At 42.2% G+C, this 17,244-nt stretch overlaps 1 protein-coding gene and 1 non-coding gene across 3 annotated transcripts in view; one reads left to right on the top strand and one right to left on the bottom strand.

Moving 5' to 3' along the window:
• The window catches only part of L3MBTL4 (L3MBTL histone methyl-lysine binding protein 4), a 436,533-nt gene that overhangs the window by 339,841 nt on the left and 79,448 nt on the right, over positions 1-17,244 (top strand). The gene's annotated exons all lie outside the window — the stretch shown is intronic.
• Positions 15,476-15,600, bottom strand: LOC142861797 (U6atac minor spliceosomal RNA). Its single transcript, XR_012912945.1, has one exon. It is a non-coding gene; the product is annotated as a U6atac minor spliceosomal RNA (small nuclear RNA).

Below are 17,244 nucleotides of genomic sequence, written 5' to 3'. Positions count from 1 at the left end.
CCTGTGTGCAGGGTCTGGATGCCCTCCGGCCTCCTTTCTAGGATAGCTTGGGCGGTTTTGTCTATTTTTTCAGCTTGGTTTTTAATGTACTCTCTATTATCCTTCCCAAAATTCCCTTTGCCCTTCTTCTCATGCAAAGTTTTTTTCTTCTCAAGTTCCAAAAGTACATGAAAATGAGAAAGCCAGTTTTCTTGCTGGAATTGAGACATAATTTATAGTTTATGGATTTTGAAGAATTATAAGTGTTATTGACAAAATATTTAGAAAATTTAAATGTGGAGAAAAGTTATAGCGCAAGAATAAAAAAGTCTGAGTAAAAATAAATCTGCTTTAATAAGGAGATACTTATTTTTAGATATAAGGCTTAAGGGACTGACAAGTCTGAAAACTAAATTCCACAGCAACAAGTCTGGTGGCATGTGGGCAGCCATGCCAGAAGCTTCCTCAGAGTATTCCAAAAATAACCTTCTCGAACTGGAATCTGTCTCTGACACATCCTCTTCTGCACACTGACACCATCCCTAGTTATATTAGAATGCAGCTTTACCTCCCCAAATCTCTCCAGACTGCATCCGTAACTGGTCCTTAGACGTTGTTGCACAATAGTGATCCCACATCAGTCGTCAGGCTAAGGGTCCCCAACCTGTGGGACAGTGGACAACCCAGAGACAACCAGAGAAGCAGACCTTACTTCTGGAATAGCCTTACCGCCTTGTCTTCAGCCACTGCACGATATTCTTTCTCCGGTGCCAAAATGGGATTCCTAGATTCTTAGATTCTAGGCTCGTGATCCCAGGCAAGGTGATAGGGAATAGCATCACCCTATTCCCAGTGTCACATCAGCCTGCAGTTTGGGTTTGATGGATGTGGGCACTTCCATGCTTAGATTCTCTGAACACAAAAGGGTTATGTTGGTGTACACGGGTGTGGGTGATGCCCCCAAAGCAAAGCAGCTCTCTCTGTTAGTCACCATTTCTCCCAGAACACTGCCAGGTTTTGTCTCCCTTGTCTGTAATTCCAGTACTAAAAGGCTATATCCCCAGGCTAGAGCCAAGAACCTTTACCTTCAAATATACCTGGGATCAAAGAGAGAAAGCCCTTGCATCTCTCCAGCAGACTGATAGCGTGAGATACTTGAGACACTTTCTCCCGTTATTACAGGTACTGTGGACTTTTAAAACAAACGACCTGATACACAGTCTCCATGGGGAGGGAAAACATGCCTGTTTTAGATAAAAAGTTTTCTAAACTTGGGATTTACTCTGCATAAAGACAGATACTGAAGAAGAGTTCAGGGCTTGTTCTAAGGATACAGCAGAAAGGTTAGATAGGAGAGAAGGTTCAAGATACTGGAGCAATTTAGGGAATGAGGCAGTGGAATTCCTTTTCTTAAAGACCTTCAGCCAGATTGCCCTGGGATTTCTCTCCCCAGAGAAGACTGCTATTTTGACATTGTATTAAATTGCTGGGAGATAAAAGGCTTTTAAGTAATAATGCCAAGAACCTGTGTCTAAAGAGAAAGGAGATTCAGGATTTGATGTCTTGAATATACATAAATGATTCTCACCTGTATCATTGGAGAGTTGTCACTTTAGATGTCCGAACCAAAATTTATTACTTACTGAGAAGTAGAAAATGAGAGTTGCTGCTGGCCCCAGCACACTGGGTTAGGCCACACTGATCATAAGTTAGGAGACACAAGAAATTTTTATGTCTTTATAAATTAAAAGAATAGTTTTTAAAATGTGTAATTTTACATAAATAAGGGACATAAAATATTTCAGTACCAAATTAAAATTGGTTTATGCAATATACCTGAAATATGCTTGGTATATCAATTAGGTGTATGGTTGAGTCACTCTGAGTACATTGCATCTCTTCTTGTTGCCATAGTTACCGTTGCCTTGTGGGGGTACATCGTGTATCATTTATGTCGTAGACTTTATTTATTAGCACAGACAACTGTTTCTTCTATTATTTGCATGGCTTTTCCTCATTCACTATTTTTTATGCTTTTCCTCGTTGATTTGTTTTCCTTTTTTGAATAATTTTAGTTGATGCAATTTTTCTTTCAAATTTTAACTGCCAAGCCCTTAGTCGTCTTGATGTGCAGAACAATCAAATTACAAAATAATCATAAGAAAATAAGTACACTAAACAATAAAATAACCAGTATTTAAGGAAACTAGAAACTATAAAACAAGTGACAGTTTCTGAGGTATTCTAGATGTAGCTATTTTGATGACATTTTTCTCTTCTATTTGCCTTTAGAAAGATGATGATTTTTTAAAATGTTCCCCAGTTATGATGGATTGTCATTCATACACTCTTGCCTGGTTTTTATTCTGTGACTATGAAAAACACACTTAATACCATTTTTTAGCAGTGTTGTCAACTTTTCTTAGTATGTTCACTATGATAATAATAATATGTTCACCTAGCACTTCCCATGTTATAAATCAGTTTCACATCTGTCCCAGTTTCCCTCTGGAGCGCTGTGGTTCCCATTTCACAGTTGAGGCGACTGAAACACAGGGTGAGTGATTTGTCCAAGGTCACACAGCTGGTAAATGACAGAGTTGTGGCTTAGGGTTTCCTGTGCATATGCAAAGCTATTCCCTTAGCACACACCTCATCACAACGCGCTTGTTGAGTTCACCGTGCGGTTTTCGGGGAAAGTCCATCAGAGCTGCTTGGGAGGCCTGACGTTAAGCCCATCCACGACTTCGCTGCCTGATGGGGACTCTTTACACTGTGAGTCTTAGTCTCCTTGTCTGTCACGCAGAGATCCTTTCTCTATCTTTCAAAGCAATTGAGTGCATCGAAAGAGAGAGCCGATAGGAAAGGGCATTAAAAGTAAAACACGGTATACCAGTATATGAAGGTATGACAAGTGCTCAGACATTTCTCTGCAAGTTCATCAGAGGTGGGTTAGTGACACTTGAGGGGTAACCTGCCTGGAGCACCTCGTGCCCACACGCGTGCGTGCTGTGGATGCCGTGACTTTCGCTTCCTTTTGACCAGTGCTAAGTTTTTGCTTAAACATAAAAGCAAACTTCTGCAGAAACATTGGTAATTTTGCTTTGTGTTGAATAGATTGGCATTGAAGTCTCAAGTCAAAAGCTATGTCACCGTCTCTGACATTCTTATTCTGTTTGATGACGGTCTTTCTTTACTTGAGAAGACTGCCTTTCTTCTTGGCCAGAAATTTCTTCTTGAAGATGAGAGAATTGCTGTCTTACGCATTTTACATAATTGCTGCTAATGAATTTTACAGCTCAAATCTCTTTTATTTTAAAGAAATATGGACATATCTACCCGGTATCATCCTTTAAAACAAAATAGAGGAAACCAGTGCTTCCCTGAAACACAAAGGTGTTTCCAGACTTGCTGGTACGTGCACCTGAGCTCATTGCCTTTCAGCTGATATTGGTATGTTTAAAAAAGAGACACAAAGTCTCTATATACAGAAAGGAGGCTGAGGATAAAAGCTTAATCATCTGTGAGTCACACACATATCATGAGATATGGCAGAAAGATCCTTCCCTGGGAGCTCTGAGAATCTGGGTTCCAGTTAGTGATTATTTCTATGGTTTTGGGCAACCCTTCCCTGTGATATCTGTCAGATGGGTTGCACTTGGCTAAATTGCTGAGGCAGGGGAGTTATTGTTTCCTTATATCTTATATAAAAAGTAATTTTATTTATCACTTTTGTGAACATGGGGGTTGGAGAATAACAAATTTTCAAAGCAGTCCTTGTTTGAGTATTGTTTTCTGTTTAGCTTTAAAATTAAACATGTTTCCTGACCAGTCTGTCTAGATCTGCAGGGCCGCAGCCCGGTACTGGTCCGTGGTATGTTAGGAAACGGGCGGTGGTCACTGCCTGAGCGCCACACCACCCTCCCCCACCCACAACACCCACCTCCCCCACTCCCAGTCCTTGGAAAAATTGTCATCCGTGAATCTGATTCCTGGTGCCAAAAAGGTTGGGGGCCACTGGTCTAGATCACCAGCAAACAAAAAACGTCTGCATCTTGAATACAATATCAAAGAAACCTTACTTTCAAATATATCTGCTCAGAAGAATGGTTGTCTTGGTGGTCATGGCTTAGCATCCTGCACCTCTGTCCCATGCTTAGTAACTTTTAAGCCTAGTGGCTTGAAAGATAACTAGGTATGGGTAAAGTGAACATAATAATACCAGATGTCTTTAAACAATATAAATTAAGCTTGGAATGCATGCCAAAAATGTCAGAAATTTTCTTGGAGGGGCTCCATTCTGCCAAAGGTTAAAGCCTCTTTAAACACCATGAACCTCTAGGAAACTTCTTAGAGAAGTCAGAGTGGATAAAATGGTTTCTGTCAAATACATATATATCAGGGTGATATAACTAGTCACCGAAAATAGACATGATGTACAATTTGAGTGGCTTCTCCAAGCAGACGACACTGAGGTAGCTAGTCATACTGTCTCACAGATTCCTGAGGTAAAAGGTGTAAGTCCTTGGAACAAGTCCTGACAAAAGTAGTTTCTGAACTATATGTTAGTGTCTTCCAGTGGGATCCCATGGAGTAGCCTACAAGTGAAGCAGAGAAAAGCTGTGCCCCTGGGAAAGGGGAAGAGCCTGAAGCCACCCACGTGGTGCCGCTTCCCTAACGTGCAGGGACTCGAGCATTTCCAGAGAACCACTTCTGTGGCACCAGAGGCCTGCGTTTGTCCGTTCAGCACACATTCCCGACACATCCAGCAGTATTCCAGGCGTGAGGGAGACCACCGTACACGAGAGCAGGGCTGGTCTCAGCTGTCATGGACCTCACGTGCTGCCTGGCATTGATCTGTGTGCGCTTACGGCGGGGCTAAGTGCCAAGAGAGAGCAGCACGGGGTGCTGGGAGGTCAGGGCCTGTCTCTGAGGAAGTGACAGGGGCCCAGATCCGATGGGCGAGAAGTGAAGTGGGTGTCGGGAGGGGCAGGGGCAGAGAGCACAGGGAGAAAAGGGTTTGCTCAGCGTTCCACTCACTGGCAGTGCGAGTACTGTGTGTGCTAAATCCTATGCAGGGAGCATCTGCTATAACACCCTTGCAGTGAGAGGAAACTAAGACGCAGAAATTGAATCAGGCGCCCTTGATCTCCCCGCCAAAGATGGTGAGGCCTGGGACTGAACCCAGGTCCTACTGCAGAGCCCCCACCCTGTGCTGCCACCCCACACTGCCTCCTGATGTGACCAGGCACTTTCGGGGACTCAGGTGACAGGCATGAATGAGACGGTTTGTTTGCCAAAAACTCATTGTGAAGATGCAGGCTGAGTCAGGTGTCTCAGTCCATCACTTCTCAGGCGAGGATCTGCAGAGCCATAGAGATGGAGTTTGGAGAGTGTAGGGGAGAAGATGTTATCACTAAGAGTGCACAAACACACAGAGCATTGAGAGCCTTCTCTCCAAGGTAGGGAGAGAAGCAGGGGGACTCAAAGAGCAATATCAGAAGAGAAGTGATGCATTTCCCAGCACCTGGTCAAAACAGGCACAAAATATTGGAAGTACAGAACTTACCCCATCCAGGTCAATTAGACCTTGCAAAAGCATTTGCATGCCATGATTTCTTTTTTCAGTCACTTTTCACGTAATATTTAGTCCATCTGCCTTTATTGAACATATCATTTATGTGCCCACTAGACTGTGAACTTGTTGTCAACTTAAAATAGCAACAGAAACACAGGCTCTCCAAAGAAAGAGTTTATTTGGAAATAGCAGGGGATTGCAAGCAGGATACGCATGCTGTGGTGGACCGTAGGTGCATCCAGAGGCAGAGGAAGGCAAAATGAGGGAGGTTACACTAGTTGCTTTGAAATAGTTATCCCTGGCTACAAGGATTAATAACAAGGGTGAGTCTGTCCATTAGTGGAACAGGCAGTTTCTGGACAGGCACCCTCAGAAGTAATCTTTGTGCAAGGTTGTGGTTTTGGCAGAGTCTCCTGTGATAGTTCCTGTTACCAGCAAATGTGGTGGCCTCTGGCACCACGCTGTTAGGGTTTGACGTAGTGACTCCATTTAGTGCTGACAGCTTTCATATTCTTACAGGCAGGAAATCTTCACTTATTTTCTTATACTCTCAGCCTAACCTTGTGCCCGTCCTGGGGGAAACTCAGTCCTGGATGAATTTTGTAGCATTTCTGAAACTAAGTCTCTTGCCCCTTTCTCTGTAGAGTATTTATTGCCTGATCAAATTGATATTTTAGCTATGCTTTACCAATATATATGTATATCTACATATAGATATCTAGGTATAGATTACAAACTGTCTTACTATCTTAGTGCAGTATAGGAATTCTCTGAACTATAAATGGTTTCTGCATTGCCATCCCGTGTGCACTGTGGTTTACGGATTTGTAGCATTCAATTTGCATAGCACAATTTTGGTCCAGCGGAATGTATTTTCCAGTTTAATTGGCATGTTCTTTCCCTGAAAACTAACAATGTCAGAATTCTTTATGTCCATTAGCCTACTAACTCACTGAGTCTTGAAACAGAAAATCCTTCACTACTGGCAAAGTAAGAAAAAGTCAGTTATTTGCAAAACTTAAATTGAGATTTTCTTTTACCCTCAGAAGATGAGATGGAAAAAATACATACGAATTTTGTAACTTGTCCCTTCAGCTGCAAATCAAACAAGGATATTTGACCTTTTTTTTCCATTTGCTTGAATGTCTGAAGACTGATACTAATTATTTCATGAGAGGCATGTAGGCACAGTAAGCATTGTTCATAGTGACCAGCATCTGGCAGGGAGTAGGCGCTGATCCATATTTATTATAATCCAGTATATTGATTAATTGAAAGTCGGCTATATATCAACTGCCATATTGTGAAAATTTGTAATTAATTTGATTCTGGAAATATGCGGAACATATTTTATTGCTTTATGATTCAGAAAGCACTCCACAGACTCACTCAACTTCAGAGCCATTGTTTTAACATCACTTTCAATTGTATTGATCGATACCATAAAGCCAGTTAGTAGGAATTCCTGATCAGTAGCACCTGTATTCATAATTTTTAAGCCAAAACATCAAAGAGAAAACACTTATGAAGCTGACTTAAAAGAAATTTTTTAGTCATTGCTAAGCGTTTCTCTGTGTTCTTAGTAATAAGCCTTTTGAATTGCCTCCAATTGCTTTTCAAAAAACTCCAAAGTAGAAATTTTATAATTAAACAAGATGGTGTTAGAGAAACCCTGAGGAAAGCCCATCAATAATCAAGCACAGGGCTCAGTGGCCAAGTATGTATGTCCCATCCATGTTTAATGAGACAGGGTAGCTAACTGATGGGAAATATTACAAGACCCCTCTGGTGTTTGCTGCGATATCTGCTCCAGCAGCCACAACTGCCACTTTCAATTGTCCCTGCTATTAGCACTCATCCTGCAAAGCCAGGAATTTTTAATGTAATGTAGTGAAAGCCACTGCTGAAAAATAGGGCACTGATGATGCCAGGGTGCATTAACACAGTGCAGCCCCCGAGGAGGAAACCTTTCATCGGCACAAGTTCTGCCACCTCAGATCGCCCAGCAAGAAACAGGAAGGCGGGCTCCACCCAGGGCCAAGGTCAGTGTCTACACCACCATCACAGAATAAGTTCAGTCCACGACTGACATTTTCCAGAAATTCATCCCCTGAATCTGCCCTACCAAGGAAATGCACCAGGACGTTGTGGCCCTATTCCTGAACAAAGATGTTAGTGCAGACAGACTAGGGTGGTCTCCACGGCCTTTCGTCACTCCAGAGCGGACAGTAGTCAGAATGCTTCTGGACTGGCATCCACATTAGGTTGGCGCTGTGTGTTCTGTTGAGCAGCATCTGCTGAAGGTGCAGTGTGGGATGAGAGCACAAGGATTCCACAAGGGATGCCTCTGCCAGGCCGAGGAAGAGTCCACGCAGCACCATCACAGGCTAGCAAAGCCCAGCACCGACCCTGGCAGCAGATGCCACCACCTCCTCCCCCACACCTGCTTCCCCCAGGCCCGAGGCAGAAGGAGAAACGGGATCACCAACTGTTTTGGCGACACATGTAGCATATCCAGAATGCTTTAATATGTAGCGTATTAAGAATATTTCTAAGAGCTTAAGAGCCGACCAATACATATTCTGCAACAAAATTTGCTTTCTAACATTTTTCCCCATTATGAGCAGATCACCTGCTGGGAGAAAAAAGTCCTCCCCTTGCTTTGACTCCCTCTCTCCAGAGCTCATTTCTGACCCATCTTTTGCCCTAAGAGAATTTTTTTAAAAATCCATTAAAAACCAGAAGTCATACACTTCACAGCAGCAGCCATGGAGCTACTGGGGAACAACATGGATTTTATTCAAATAGAAATCCGAGAGCCACTGTGCACGCTGGAGTCAGATTATATTTGTATTTTCGAAAATATTAGGCATTGATTTTGTTGAGTTGCTTAAAATTAGATACTTTAGAAATTGTTGAGCACAAGTATTAATAATAGAGGGTATCCCCATTTATAAAGACTAAGGAACTTTGCTCTTAAATTGTAAAAATTGCAGTGAATTTATTAATATTTTCATCTTTGTGAAGTCTACAAGGTTAATTGCTTTTTAGAATGGTGAGTATAACTAGTTTTTACACAGTTTCTATTTAAAGGAAAAGGCTGAGGTTAAATTAACCAGATTTTATATGGTCCTAAAAAATTTCTGACACACTGTGGGAAAGTATGTGGGGAAAATAGGATTTGGTGAGAAGACACATTATGCAAGATTTTTATACAGAGGAAGAGAATACAGAAATTAACTTTGAGCCCTTTTTTTGGCCTAATGTCCTCCAAATATTATGTTACTTTTTATAGCATTTATTGAAGAGAGTCCTGTGTAGCACTTTGTAATGGTTTTTATAATTTGGTCTCTTAATATTTTATACAAAATTGAGTAGCATGAGTGTTATGGATAATTACTTATAATATTCAAAATGCTGTATTTACTGCCTTTCTGAACACACATCTATGTTTTGCAGCAATAGCATTTTGCTAGCTCACATCCTGACTAAAAATTTGTGTTAACAAAAAAAGAACGTGGTAGAATCGCACAGTTATGTTCTGTGCAATTACAAATTGGGCTTTTTGCGCAAAGTGACTCTTTTGAAACTTCACTGTAATAAAACAAGCTGAAAAGCTCCTATTGTTCTTGCCCTCTCCTTTTCCAAGGAATAATCAGGAGAACGAAACAGGCAGGCCGCAGGGCTGCACCTGTGGGCTGGGGCTGCTGTCCCTTAGCGGTGACTGCGGGCTAGTCAGACCCTTAGGGCGTTACGGAACTACAGGCACATCAGCTGTGGACACTTAGACGGGAAAGACATATTTAGGTACTTGGAAGCAAAGCCAGTTCTGTGGTCTCTGAGGACAGAAGTTACTCTTGTGATCAACTGCTTGGGACTGGGAGGAAGAGTGGGAGAAGGCAGGGAGCCGCTGCTCTGCCAGGCCCCCTGGTGCTTCTCCCCATTACTCCCCGCAGCTCTCCAAGTCCAGCTCTATTTTCTTCTTTCTCTCCTCCTCCTCTTCCTCTTCTTCCTCCTCCCTCTTCCTCCTTCCTCTTTTCTCTTAACAGTGGCACAGAGTGCACGTAACCTTCACAAGCCCACGCGGCTCATGGCTGGCCAGTGGGCACCAGCGCCTCTACCTGCTGGTCACCGTGGGAGCCAGCTGCCAGCTAGTGTCCTGTAAGTGCTTGGCAGCAGAGGCTGGGGTCTCCAACGCGAGTTACACCTGCGTGAGAAACACCTTCCCAAGCGCCAGTTTGAGACAAAATGAGACGTGGATGGGCTAGCTCCCCAGGATGGGCCAGCTCCCCACCACATCCATTTGTGCCCATGGCTTGACACAGACTCAAATGAAAGATGTGTGTATTTTCATCAAAGGATAATGAATTGGTGAAGTGTTTTCACTCTACTTTAGAGAATTAGTACCGTATGTCACTGTTAATGTTCTTTTAGTGCATTCTTAGAGGGATTTTTCTTAAAGCAGACATTGGGCACTTTTATTCCAAACACAATTCAAAATCGTGCCTACTCCCAGGGTCTTTTAAAAACAAAAGAAGTTATCCCCTACTAGTGCTCTTGAGAAAACTTCCATATTTAACTCTGATTCAATGAAAGTAAATTACAAAATAATGAACCTACTAGAGGATCCTTTTACTCTAAGATCAGCCACTCAACAAACATTTTATGGAACAATTACTCAGTGCCCAACACTGAGTTTAGGCAGTTGACCAAACCTTAGCTAGGTTGAAGAAAAGAAATACAGAAGAGAATCGTTATTTAGTTGACAGGCTCTGGGAAATCTTTGTCATTAGAAGTGAGATAAAAGAATTCATTGTTCTGTAATTTAAGTCAAAGACTTAGATCTCTGTTTGCCTTGTTAAAAGCAGAAGTATTGGAGCTCATTCATTCATTTATTTAATAAACATTACAGATAGCGTACTGCTTAGTGAGTGCTGTGTTAGGTATCGGGGTCCACTGCTCACCAAAACCAGACACAGATGCCGCCTTTGTTGAATCTGACTTTCTAGTTGAGGAGACAGGTTAGTCAAATGACATCAACCTGTACCTGTGACAAGTGCTATAAAGAAAAATGTATAGCCGGCTCTTCAGAGCCTATTGTAAAAAGGATCTGATGTAATTGAGGAAACAAGATGAAATTTCCTGAGGGAGCGGGATCTGAGCTGAGACGTAAGGGATGAGCAGAAGGTCGTGAGGCCTGCGGACGGGAGGAAGGGCCATCGTCGAGGGCAGCGTGCAGGGCCTACAGAGGGAAGCAGCGGAGAGTCGGGCCTGAGAATGGCCTGAGAGGGTGGCAGGGATGACAGGGACAGGGCAGAACAGGTGTAAGTTGGCCAGACAGAAAACAACTGAAATTTTCCAGGACAAGGCAAAGATAGCTCAGACTTGTGTGGTGGGATGGAAGAGAGAAAGAGAATACATTCCAGATGCATCTCAGAGGGGAACACAGACAAGACTTGGGTAGTGGGGGTGAGAGAAGGGGGGTATGAAGGATGACTTGGACAACTGAGTAGATGGCAGTGCCTTTCGCTAAGATGAGGAATCTCGAAACAGACCAACTTTGGGATCTGAGGACAGTGAGGGTAGGAGTTACATCTTAATACGTGCAGCTCTGAGAGGCCTTTGAGAAAACTAAGAGGAGATGTCAAGTAGCAAGGATATGAGTCAGGAGCTCAGAAGTGAAGTTTGGGCTAGAGCTTAATGTTTGTAGGTTGGCCAGGCATGGTGGCTCACACCTGTAATCCTGGCACTCTAGGAGGCTGAGGCGGGAGGATCGCTTAGGGTCCGGAGTTCAAGACCAGCCTGGGCAACATAGCAAGACCCCATCTCTACAAAAAGTAATTAAAAAATTAGCCAGCATGGTAGCATATGCCTGTAGTCCCAGCTACTCAGGAGGCTGAGGCAGGAGGATCACTTGAGCCCAGGAGTTTGAGGCTGCAGTGAGCTATGATCACATCACTGCAGTCCAGCCTGGGCAACAGAGTGAGACTGTCTCAAAAGAAAGAAAGAAAGAAAACATTTGTGGGTAGTGTGTTCCCAGAGTGTTAATTGAACTCCAGTGTCTGGATGCAATCACTTAGGGAAAGGGTATTCCAGGAAGGCCTGGACCCATTTCTTGAAGAATCTAACACTCAAGGTGGGTGAAAGGGGATGAATCCTAAAGAGACGGAGCAGGGAGAGTCTGATCAGAAGGGCAGGAGGAGAGGCAAGGCCCGCTGTGTCCTGAACACCCAGAGAGAAGAGTGTGCCGAGCAGGAAGGAGAGGTCGCCGCACTGCATGGTGCTGCGGGTTGAGTGGAATGAGGACTGAAAATGCGTGTGGCCCTGGAAATGCCTCCCATGGGAATGAAGGGCATTGAGGTCATGGAGGACACTGGTGAAAGCTGTGTGGTGTCAACAGAAAAGAAGCCAAACCCTGTAAAATAATTTCAAGAGGTTTATTCTGAGTCAAATTTGAGGACCATGACCCAGAGCCACACCCAAGAAGCCTAGAGCAGGTGGACTCGCTGTGGCTGGGTTACCGTTAGGTTTTATACATTTCAGGGAGACAGGGGTTACAGGTAAAGTCATAAATCAGTACATGGAAGGTATATATTAGTATGGCCCCAAAAGGTGGGCCATCTCAAAGTGGGAGCTTACAGATTATAGGTGGGTTTAAAGACTCTTTGACTTGTAATTGGTTAAAGACATGAAGCGTTGTCTAAAGGCTTGGAATGTCTTAAGATAAGGAGGTCTGTTAATCAGAGACAAGCCACAGGACATGCATTTGTTGTGTAAATTGGGGACCTGCAGGTTTGTCTTGCATACCCTTAGATATTTGTCCTCCTGGCAGGCAATTTAGTTTTAGGATATCCCCTTAGCCAGGAGGGGGTCCATTCAGTCAGCTATTGTGGGGGGAGCCTTAAAATTTTATTTTAGTTCACAGTTGAGTCACAGGTGGGTTCCAGTGATTCAAGGCAGGTGGGAGGAGTGGTAGTGACTGAGAGGCTCAGGAGAAAATAGGTGAGGACTCAGACTGGGAGGGGATCGCTAGGAGGGTGTTTTGGGTGTTTGTTTATTGTGTGAGTGGGAGGCACTCGAGAGTGTTCCAGAGCCCGTGAGAAGGGTGCTGGCGAGGAGGAGAGGCTGAATCTGATCATGATGGAAGGACCATGGAGGCCACACGGTTTCTGAGATGCTCGAGGAGATGTTTATCCGTGCGTGGGAGGAGAGACATCTCCGGTAAGCTTCCTACCGGGAACATGGTTTTCTCTTTAAAGTAGGAGGCCAGACCCTCTGTTGGGAGGGTTTGGGGTGAGGCAGTGGTTGAGGAAACCTGCATGAGAGCATGGGGGAAGTGGAGGTTTGGAACAGACAGTGGAAAAGTGGCACCAAGCTACGGGGCAGGGCTGCTGGGCCCCTGGGGCCTCCTCGAGCATTTGGCTGCGGGCGCGGAAAAGACAGGTGGCTGGGTTCTTCCCAGATTGCCATTTTGGCCAAACAATCCCAATGAAAAGACGTAGAAATAAAGGGATGTAGAATATTTGCAGGACAAAAAGAAATGTCCATAGTATCTAAGCAGAAAAAGAGAAAAGTGAAGGAAAAAGATACACAGGAGAAATTAGGGGTTCAACCCATTGAAGACCACCTGGGCACTCACTCGTCAGAAGCTGACAGGTGAAGATCGGGCTGACAGGCATGGGGGCTTGGTCTCGAGTCACTCTGCAGCGGCTCACCTGTTCTGCACGGTGGCCCCGGCAGCGGCAGGCTGCACGGCCCCAGACTCGGTGACAGCGGCCTCCTGCATGTGCCGGGCTGGCTCTTCCCCCCTCCAAACCCCATATCCCCATGTGAGAATTGGGATTTGGCATCCGGTCTTTCTAGGATGTGAGGATGGAATAAGGTTAAGGGGGTAAAACAGCACACCTGACACCTGACTCGGACTCTGGCAAAAGCTTCAGCAGCTGCTGTTTTTTGTTGTGACATACTTTCTAGGCAGACCCAAAGTTTTGTTGTTGTTTTACTTTTTTTTAATTGTAGGAGTCAAGGCAAAAAAAATCTTGGATTTTATAGAAATGATGTGATTTGTAAAAATATTATGTCGACTTAATCTCCTTCCTTGTGACCCACAGCTAGGAGCGGCAGGAGAAGGGGCCCGCCTTCTTTTGGGTCGGTGCCAAATATTGCTCTCATTACATCGAGAAGATCCAGAAAAAAACAGATGCAACCCCATATACATAAATAGGTAGACGAGTTTAGTTAGCTCCTTTCCTTAAATGTCTTCATTATTTTCTAATGTAATCTAAGAAAAGAAACAAGAATTTTTCGTATTTCGGTTTCAAGTAAGACATTTAAATTACTGACAGGAAGTCAGCAGATGCTGTTTGTTTTTAATAATCACACCTTAATAATGATACCTTAAACTTGCCTGTGATATGTATTTTTGAAAGAGTTGTAGAATTTCACAAGTCTTCTCTCACAAAAATCCTGGGGTTTTCATTCCAAACCTACCTTCAATCTGGCTTTGTAACTTTGGGAAAGGGAAAACATTTTGGACTTCTCTTTTCTCCATCATGAAAATAAGAGTATGGGCTAGATCTTCTGTTAGATCTCTTCTCATTCTAAATTCTTTTACAAGGTCGTGTAAATAAAAGTAGCTAAAAACTATTTGAAATGGTTGCTTTTCAATGTAAGAATATCACCACAATAAAATAGGAAAATGTTTCCCACTACTGTGAAGAATCTACTGTATCATTTTTACAGCATTTTACAACATGCTGAAGTGAATGTTTTATTTGTTTCAAAATATTAAGGGGGTGCAAAAGTTTTTGTTACATGGACACAACTCTGTAATGCTGCAGTCAGGACTTTCAGTGTGCCCATCACCTGGGTAGTGTTCGTTATACCTAGTAGGTAAGTTTTTATCCCTCATCCCCTTCTCACCCTCCCCCCTTTGGGGTTTCCAGTGTCCTTTACCTCTTTTTGTGCCCACGTGCATCCATCGTTTAGCTCCCACTTATTAGTGAGTACATGTGGCATCTGTTTTTCCATTCCTGAGATACCTCACTTAGGATAATGGTCTCCAGTTCCATTCAAGTTGCTGCCAAAGACATTATTTCATTCCTTTTTATGGCTAAATAGTACTCGATGGTATAAATATACCACGTTTTCTTTACCCTCAAGAGTTGATGAGCACTTAGGTTGATTCCATATCTTTGTAATTGTGCTGTGATAAAGACTTGAGTACAAGTTTCTTTTTGATAAAATGACTTCATTTACTTTGGGTGGATACCCAGCAGTAGGATTGCTGGATTGAATAGTAGGTCTACTTTTAGTTCTTTGGGGAATTTCTCTACTGTTTTCCATAGAGGTTGTACTATTTATAGTCTCGTATATGCATTCCTTTCTTTCTGCATCCATGCCAGCCTCTGTTGTATTTTGAATTTTCAATAATGACCATTCTGACAAAGGTAAGGTGGTATCTCATTGTGGTTTTAATTTGCATTTCCCTGATGGTTAGTGATAGTGAACATTTTTTCATGTGTCTTTTGGCCATTTGTCTATCTTCTTTTGAAAAAATTCTGTTGACGTCTTTTGCTTACTTTTTTCATGGGGATTGTTTTGGGGTTTTGTTTGTTTGTTTGTTTTTGCTGTTTGAGTTCTTTGTAGATTCTAAAAATTAGTCCTTTCTCATATATATAGTTTGTGAATATTTTCTCCCATTCTGTGGTTGCCTGTTTACTTTGTTATTTGTTTCCTTCACTGTGCAGAAACTTTTCGGTTGAAGTCTTATTTATTTATTTTTGTAGCTGCTCTATTTGCCTTTGGGATCTTAATCATAAATTCTTTACCTAGGTCTATGATTAGAAAGGTTTTTCCTACATTTTCTTCTAGAATTTTTATGATTTCATGCCTTACATTTAAGCCTATAATCTATCTTAAAAACAGTGTTTAGATGCCATGAAGTAGGTGGCAATGCCTTAACTACTTACATGTTGTCAGGCCCAAGGGCCTCTTCCACCCTTATCAGGGGAGTGCTGACCTCTTCTGCTTTCATACAAAGGATATCTCTTTCTTTCAGAGTGGGACTAATTTCAGTTCTTTTCATAAGCATCGAAATGGAAGTTTCAGGAACTCAGTGACTTAGTCCGTTCAAAGGGCCCTTTGCCTCCAAAGAGATGAGAGTAAAAAGTTCACTTATTTAGGTTCATGTGCTTATTCATCACCCACACTCAACAGAGATGGGAGTCGGTCCTATGTATCTCATAACAGGTACTGAATAATTGTTTGTAGCATGCAGTAGATTTTTTGTTGTGTAAAATTTTTGTTGTGTAATGGGTTAGAGCAAGATTCCTCAAACCCAGAACTAGTGACATTTGGGCAGATGATTCTTGGCTGTGGGGGCTCCTGCATGTTGTAAAGTATTTAGCAGCATCCCTGGGTTCTACCTACTACATGCCACAGGCACCACCCTCCCACGTTGTGAAAATCAAAAACTGTCCCTAGACATTGCCAAATGCCTTCCGGGAGAAGGGGACAGAATTGCCTCTGGTTGAGAAACCACTGGTTTAGAAGAAATCTTTAACATGATCTAGTGTGCTGAATTTTTTTAAGTTTATTATATTATTTTCAAAGGAAAAAATATGAACTATAGCCCCAAATACTTTGCAGGGTATATTTCTGAGAAGTAAGATTCCAAGTGTTTGTAATTTCTTCCTGTATTCCTCTGGCTTTTCTGAAATTTCTCATGTTTCTCCACTGTACATGCATAAGTTAAAAGGGAGAGAATGAAAAATTTTACCACATTATTAGATTTTAAAAGTCAGTTTTCAACAAGAAATCACAAACCTTACAAATAAACAGGAAAGTTTGGCTCGTTGAAAGAATTTTTTAAAAGTCACAAGAAACAATACCTGAAAAAGAGCTGATGGAAGATCCACTAGACAAAGATTTCAAAGGAACTATCTCAAAGATGCTCAACAAACTAAAGGAAGATGTAGAGAAAGTCAAGAAAACAATGTATGAAAAAAAAAATGGAAATATCCAGAAAGAGATAGAAAACCTAAAACAAAAAGTAAATTCTGGAGCTGAAAAGTACAGAAATTTAAATGAAAAATTCACTAGAGGGATTCAAAGACAGATGTGAGCAGGAAGAAAACAGAATCCAACAACTTGAAGATAGGACAGTAAAAATTATTGAGGCTGAGAAATAGAAGAAAAAAGATTGAAGAAAAGTGAACAGAGCCTAAGGGACATGTGGAACACTATCAATGTGTCCAACTTTGGCATTGTGAGAATTTAAGAAGAAGAAAGATTTTCAAAAAAGAAGAAATACAGAAAGAAGACAATGTTTAAAGAAATAATGACTGAAAACTTCCCAAATTTCTTAAAAGATATGAATGTAAACATCCAAGAAGCTCAATGAACTCGAAGTAAGATGAACTCAGAGACCCACACTGAGACACGTTATAATCAAATTTTCAAAAAACAAAGACTGAGGAATGTTGAAAGCAGCAAGAGAGAAGCGATTCATCACATACAAGGGATCCTCAATAAGTTTATAAGAAAATTTCTTACTACAAAGTTTCTTGGCCAGAGACAGTGGGCCAATATTCAACATGCTAAAACGAAAAGAAAAACAAAAACTGAAAACTAAGAATCCTGTATCCAGCAATATCATTCTTCAGACGTGAGGGAGAAATTAAGAC

The sequence above is a fragment of the Microcebus murinus genome, chromosome 17 (genome assembly GCF_040939455.1).
Source record: "Microcebus murinus isolate Inina chromosome 17, M.murinus_Inina_mat1.0, whole genome shotgun sequence".
Classification (NCBI taxonomy): domain Eukaryota; kingdom Metazoa; phylum Chordata; class Mammalia; order Primates; family Cheirogaleidae; genus Microcebus; species Microcebus murinus.
This window is presented reverse-complemented; position numbering and strand designations above follow the sequence as displayed.